The sequence below is a fragment of the Lepus europaeus genome, chromosome 8 (genome assembly GCF_033115175.1).
Source record: "Lepus europaeus isolate LE1 chromosome 8, mLepTim1.pri, whole genome shotgun sequence".
NCBI lineage: Eukaryota > Metazoa > Chordata > Mammalia > Lagomorpha > Leporidae > Lepus > Lepus europaeus.
The window spans coordinates 100755591-100763176 of NC_084834.1; positions in this window are offsets into that span (position 1 = coordinate 100755591).

The following is a 7586-nucleotide window of genomic DNA, read 5'->3' on the forward strand; positions in this document are numbered from 1 at the left end:
CAAAGCTGCTGTGGTCTCTGTTTCTGTAGCTAGTCATAAGACCATAATTGGTTTATAACTTGTCTCTTTCTTTGTTAGTTTGTCCTCGGGATGGACCCCAGCTGATTTTGGGACAGAGAAGGGCAACCTGGTAGTGTGATATATTTTCAATGCTGAGGTATCTGAATATTCAGTTGTCTTAACTTTTCTTTAATTCATGCAACTTTCCATTAAATTGCATTATTATGCATGGAAGAAATAAGAGGCTCCCCTGAGTTCCAGACCACAGCTCTCGCCGCCCCTATTGTGTAGCGGCAACTCAATTTTCCTCGGCAATTCGGAGCGATCATTCCAGCCAGTAGTACGGAGAGCCAAAAAGGGTCAGGTGTCAGTCTCGGCTTCCAGTTCAGTGGAGCCATTGTGGTGTCTCCTGGCAAAAATATGCTACTCCTGGGAACCAAGAACTCTGAATCAACAGAACTAAAAATTGCAAACGTGGGAGGCAAAACTTTGACTCTTCATTAGGTATAATATTGAGGTCACGTATTCCCACTTCCCCAGTGGATTCCTGGATCCATGTGTTTTGGTTAATGGAAGAGACAAGTACCATCTATTGATGGCTATTTGAAAGAAGGTTTTATCTTACATGACCAAACCCCATCCCTCAACTACCATTGTAAATGAATACAGGAGGTTATTCCAGCATTCGATTGAGCCAGCTATTTGTGTGATGAGATGTGTAGTAAAACCAGTGAGAATGAGCACACTGCTGCACTTCTCTGGCTATGAAATGAATTCTTTGATCAGGAATAACATTGTCTGGGATCCCATGATGGTAAATAAAGCATCCTGAAAGTCCACACATGTTGATTCTTCCAAAAACATCACGAACAGGGAAAGCAAAGCCATACCCACAATACATTTCTATTTTGGTTAGGACAAACCTCAGCCACCTCTTTAATATATTATGGGCCCCACTGTCATCAGTCTGCTCCTGGGGTACGGTGTGCTGTTGGAAGCTCCATGTTAGTCTCTGCTGCAGGCTCATTAGGCACTCGTCAGTAACAGTATCTAGGTCAGTCCATGCTGTTGAGTCCAGAAATAACCACTTTGTACGTGAGCCAATAAACACACCTATGGTGGCTGATGAAGGAAGCTGACTGACAGAATGTGTCCATTTTCCCTACTTGATTGAGCCTCCTTGGTACTGGATGCTCAATGGAGGGTATTCACAGGGCATGCAAATGTCCTCCCAGCCTGTGTGCAGTGTGAGTGATCCACATTCCTCTTCCCCAGGTGTCCCTTAGTCCCTGAGCATTCAGCCACAGTTTGCAACTGCAAGGGGGTAAGTCATACTCCAGCATCTATTTTTTTTTTTTTTTTTTTGCCTTAGCTGTACCATTTTCTTCTCCCACTCTTCTTGCTATCCTTGCAGAACCAGTCTCATTTTGCCACACCTCCAGAAAACAGCACCGGCTGAGCTGAGATCAGAATTTCAGCCCCACAGGGCTCCACACAACCAAGTTCTAGTAATTCCAGTCCCTGCCCTTTTCCCCCCAGTTTCAAAGTAGTAGCTGCTCCCTGCAATTGATTCTTGGGTAATAATTTCAGGTTTTCTTTTTTGTAGTTTTGGTTGCCTAGTTAATGATATTGCAGCTGGTTAACAAATCCTTCTGTTAAATTGTCTTTGTGTGGCTTCTATCTCCTGCCTGGATGCAGACTGATTGACACCTTCCCAAGATCCCCTCACTTGCTTCCATGATCTGGCCTAGGCTGAACATTTCTCTCCCTTTGCCCCACCGCTGACAATCCCCAGTGTGACAATTCTCACACATGCCCACCAAATGGAGAACTCTGTGGTGACAGGTGTACTTCTAAAGTAAGCAGGTCACCCCCATTCCCAAGCATAATGCCTAGAAAGTAGAGAGTGTTCAATGAATAGTTATTGAATAAACAGTAAAATCATTCCAGAAGGTTCCTTATTGGAAGGAAACCAAGGACAGAGATGAAGATGGCCATTTGAACAGTGTTTTGTCAAAATTTTGGTCTCTGGTTTCCTTTAAAGAATGATATACTGACCTGTTTAGTAAGAAACTTGTTTTGACAGACAGAGTGGACAGTGAGAGAGAGGGAAACAGAGAGAAAGGTCTTCCTTTTTGCCGTTGGTTCACCCTCCAATGGCCGCCACGGCCAGCGCGCTGCAGTCGGCGCACCACGCTGATCCGTAGGCAGGAGCCAGGTGCTTCTCCTGGTCTCCCATGCAGGTGCAGGGCCCAAGCACTTGGGCCATCCTCCTCTGCCTTCCCGGGCCATAGCAGAGAGCTGGCCTGGAAGAAGGGCAACCAGGATAGAATCTGGCGCCCCAACTGGGACTAGAACCTGGTGTGCCGGTGCCACAAGGCGGAGGATTAGCCTGTTAAGCCACGGCGCCGGCCTAGTAAGAAACTTTAAAAAAACTTTTAAAGATTTGTTTGACAGAATTAAAGAGGGAGAGGGAAGGAGGGAATCTTCCATCTGCTAGTTCACTCCCCAAATGGCTGCAACAACTGTTGCTGGTCAGGAGCCAGGAGCTTCTCCTGGGTCTCCCACATGTGTGCAGGGTCCCAGGTACTAGGGCCACTCTCTGCTACTTTCTCAAGTGCATTAGCAGGGAGCTGGGTTGGAACTAGTGCAGCAGAGACTCAAACAGGCGCCGATATCACAGGCACTGGCTTTACCTGCTACACCACAACGCCAGCCCCAGTAAGCAACTTGTTCAAAAAGCTCTGATTTGTAGCATTCGCTGATTTCTCTTTTGTAAGTACATCCTCTGTGGCCAGTTTCAGGACACTAACATGTCATTGAATACAGAGCTGGAAAGAAAGGTGCAGGGTTGACTCTCCTAAGCCAGTGCCAGCAGCTCCAGCATATAACTGCCTTACACCCCTAAATGTCATTGAGGACTTCAAATAAGTGAAGTTTCTGTGGATTGTATCTCTAAATATTCACAGCAGTCAAAATTAGAATTGAGAAATTCTTGAAATTTTTATTCTAGTAAAATAACACCACTGCTTGTCAACATAAATAGCATTTTTTGTAAAACATAACTCTTTGTGTCTAAAACACAAAACAGAAGACAAATATTGTTTTACATTTTGGCAAATCTCTTACTGTCTGGATAAATGGAATACAATTGGATTCTCATATCTGCTTCTGCATTCACTTGGTTGCAATATGTTTTTGATTAAAACCTAGGAAGAGAATCTGTCCCACACAGATGTGTTAGAAAAGGGACCAGGGGGCAGTTATCAGTTAAAACGCTGGCATCCCACTGCAGAGCACTGGGGGTCGGCTTCCAGGCTCTGGCCTTCGATTCCAGCTTCCTGCTAATGTAGTCCCTGCGAGACAGCAGGTGACAGCTCCATAGGTGGCATCCCTGCCACCCACAGGGGAGAGAGACCTGTGTGGGTTTCTGGTTCCTGGCTTCAGACTGGCCCAGTCCTAGACACTGTGGGCTTTGGGGAAGTAAAGCATTGGGTGGGAGCTGCGTCTCCTTCTGTCTTTCTGTCTATTGAATACATTTTTGAAAAAGGCTGAAAAAGGAAAAGGGCAGGGAGTGAATGTGTATTTTAAATTGACTTTTCAGATAATTGTGGATATTTTTCTTTGACACTGCACAAAATTCAAAAAGTTTCTTAAAGGTCAGATATTACATGGAATCTGAAACCATGGAAAGAATTTTGAGAACCTGATTATAAAAAATGTACTGATGTATCTTGGATTTTGAATGGATCTTTTAGCCATGCATGATTTTATAACATAAGAGGATGGTCATTAAGAAAATAGTGGTTTACTGAGTTATGCAGATCTTCTAAATGTCAACATATTTGATTATGTAATGTCAAAAATTATATGTATTAATACCACCACTGTTCTCATTGGAAAAATATTTTGTTTAAAATATTTCTTTGTTTGAAAGCCAGAGTACAAGGGTCGGGAGGAGACAGAGATCTTCCATCTGCTGGTTCAACCACCGAATGGCTGCAACAGCTGGATCTGGGCCAGACTGAAGCCAGGAGCCAGGAGCAGCTTCTTGGTCTTCCACATGGCTGCAGGGGCCCAGGCACTTGGGCCATACTCTGATTTCCCAGGTGCATTAGCAGGGAGCTGGAACAGAAGTAGAGCAGCCAGGACTCGAATGGGCACCCTTAGGGGATGCCGGCATCGCAGGTAGCTGCTTACAGTGCTATGCCACAGCACACCGGCCCTGACATCAGTGAAATCTTAAAGTGTTAGGACACTATCAAGCTCATAGTGACAGATACAAGTTTTCCACTCAGATTTCAAGACAGGCAATACATACTGTCAGTCGTTTTCCTTGATGTGACAAATTCACTTCATGTGTTTTTGAGACAATGTCTTTTACCAAGTCTCAATAGCCACAATTTGTCCGTCAGCCATTCTCTGAAGCAAAAATGGTATTTCATGAAAAAGACCAGTTCAGCTTGCATCTCAAGTGATCGTTCCAACACTTGCCCTTGAGACAACTCTGTATACAGCAGATATGATGTATGGTGAGACTTCTAAAAATCAATAATTTGGCTACTCCACCATGGTTAAAGGATAATGCCTTTTTTCTCTCTGTTTTGGTTTTTTAATGAATGCACTAATGACAAAATGCCATGACTCCAAGTACAATACAAGAATATATGGAAATATAATTTTAATCACCATTTCTTTTAAAAAAATGATTTTTGTTTGTCTCTGAAAGGAATAGATAAGAGAGAGCCACACAGAAAGATCTGTCATCTGCTGGTTCATTCCCCAGATGCCTGCAACAGCTGGTGCATGGCCAGGCCAAGGCCGGGGACCTCAAACTCAACTCAGTTCTTTCAGGTGGATGGTAGGAATCCAACCACTTGGGATATCACCTGCTATCTCCACATTAGCAGGAAGCTGGAATTGGGAGTGGAGCCAAGACTTAAATGCAGGCCCTCCAATATGGGCTTGTAACAGATTCCCAGTGGCATCTTAACCCACTGGACCAAACACCCACCCCTTAACCACCCTTGCTTTACATCATTAATGCATATGTCAGCACAGTCAAACAGGACAATTATAGGATTATACCATTTTAGAATTATAGTAAAAATAGTTTTGATCTCACAGGTTCAGGAAGACTCTTCCCAGAGTCTCATAGACTATCCTTTAGAACTGTTGCAAAACTGAAAAAAAAAAAATGTAGCTACAGTGTTCTTCTGGGATGTTTGGATGAATAGAAGGACCACACACATGTGAGAGGTTGGCCAGTTCTGTTCTCTAGAAAAATGCTTCCCCAGGCCACTCTGCTGGATACAAAAGGAATGAAAAGGAAGGAATGAAGGCTTCCTTGAGGGCTCTGTTAAGCAAGTCCATTGTGACCACAGTCTCTCCTTGGGAGGCAGCTCCAGGCAGATCTACCATGAGACCGAGTTCTTTGCAACAGCTGATGTCCCACTGCCACCCCGCAGTGACTTCCAACTGAGGACATTCAGTATAAAGTCTCATAGAAACCAGGATAATATGAAAACATTCATGCAAGATCTCTTGTAAAAATAAAAATTAATAAGAAATCAAATCCCATCTCTGCAAAATTTAAAAGGGAAATACACAAAAGAACTGGTCAAGTGTAGGTGGCAAAGGAGCCGGGTGGGGGAAAAATATTCAGAGAAGAGATGCTAGTAGTTGGGGCTGTGATGGGTCAGGTGCCTATGAAAGTTGCAAGCTGAAGCTAGCAGAAGGGGACCCAGTGAGTAAGGGGAGACCCTGGGTAGAGAAAAGAGGCTGGGAGAGGCAGTGCCGCAGCAGCAGAAGGAGCTTAGCCTTCCTAATGTGGAGGGCGGCGAGGTTCTACTCCAGAAATGCAAGCCGGCAGGGCCGGGTCTGAGAGGCTGTGCCAGGCCTGCCTCCGGCTGACTTTGTGTCTCTGTGTGTCTTTCCAAGAACATGGGTTTTTGTTTTTTCTTCTTTGAAATAACTTGAGTGAGACTCTGTTCCTTGTACCCAGACAAGCCTAATTAACTCATATTTATTGGGAGGGCATCCTGCTAGGTGCTTACACATCCTCTCAATTTCCAACTGCTGTTTCCCCCATGTGAGCCTGGGTACTGATGCTTGCAAACATCAGGTGCAGCAGGAGGCAAGGTGGACGTGAGTTGCACATTCTGTAAGCTGTACACGGCCCCAGGCCCTAGGCAACTGTGTAATGGTTTAAAGAGAAAAACAATCGGACTACCTAGCATTAGCGTGATAAAAGAGTATATCCAGCTGGGAGCCCTTCAGTTACAAAAAACAAATCCGGTTGAATTAAGTTAAGCAAACAGTGAGAGTTTATGATGTCTGGGAGTGTCTCCCAAAGCATAAAGGGATGTTTGGGCCTCAGAAAAAGCTTCCCTGTTTTCCTGTGGGTGTGCCATCTGCCTCTCTGTGTGTAACTGCCCCATTCTCTGCTTGACCCCAACCTCCACTCTGGGAGTTCTGTTTCCATGCCTGCCTGGCAGAATAAGGGCCCCAGCTCCTGTGTACATCGTCAGTTTACTAAAGGAAACTGAATCAGTCTCCCTTCTCATCCTCGATCCCTCCCTCTCCTCCTCATGCATCCATCAAACCCTGCTGAATTCGGAGGGAAAGTGCTGGGCTCGGCTCACGAATCGCCCTTGGTAGGATGACCTGTATGCAGCTCCGAGGCAGTCAAGGGACTGCCTTGTTAGAAATGTCAGTGATGGGGGCCAGCGCTGTGGCTCACTTGGTTAATCCTCCGCCTGCGGCACTGGCATCCCATATGGGCTCTGGGTTCTAGTCCCAGTTGCCCCTCTTCCAGTCCAGCTCTCTGCTGTGGCCCGGGAAGGCAGTGGAGGATGGCCCATGTGCTGTCTAACTCTGACAAATAATAAAAGTCAGTGATGGTGGAGCAGTGTGGGCTCAGCAGTGGCTTCCCTGTCACCTGCATCACCAGGCATGAGCGGGCTGGGGAAGAGGTCATCACCAGTTGGCTGATTCCCAAAGATGTCCTCTGCAAAGGAGGGACCATTTGTCTCCACTGCACTAGGCCAAACAGCTCTTAAGCACATTCCAGGGGCTGGTACTGCAGCATAGTAGGCTAAGCTTCTTCCTGCAGCGCTGGCATCACAAATGGGCATTGGTTCAAGTCCCAGCTGCTCCTCTTCCCATCCAGCTCTCTGCTAATGGCCTGGGAAAGCAGTGGAAGATAGCCCAAGTGTTTGGGACCCTGTACCCACGTGGGAGACCCAGAAGGAGCTCCTGGCTCCTGGCTTTGGATCAGCCCAGCTCCAGCCATTTGGAGAGTGAACCAGAAGATAGAAGACCTCTCTATCTCTCTCTCTCTCTGTAACTCTATCTCTTAAACAAATAAAAATCTTTTAAAAAAAATTCCAGATCTAATTCCTCATAAAAAATCTTGCTGACCTTGGCAGCACTGTCAAAATGTGTTGTGACAAATCTCTTCCTTTTCAGATTCCCTACCATGAGCCACACTGTCACTCACCTGGGTCTACTGCCTCCAATGCAATACCACGTAACCCACACCCATTCCTTTCCTTTCTTGTCACTTAAGCAAAATCTATGTATTC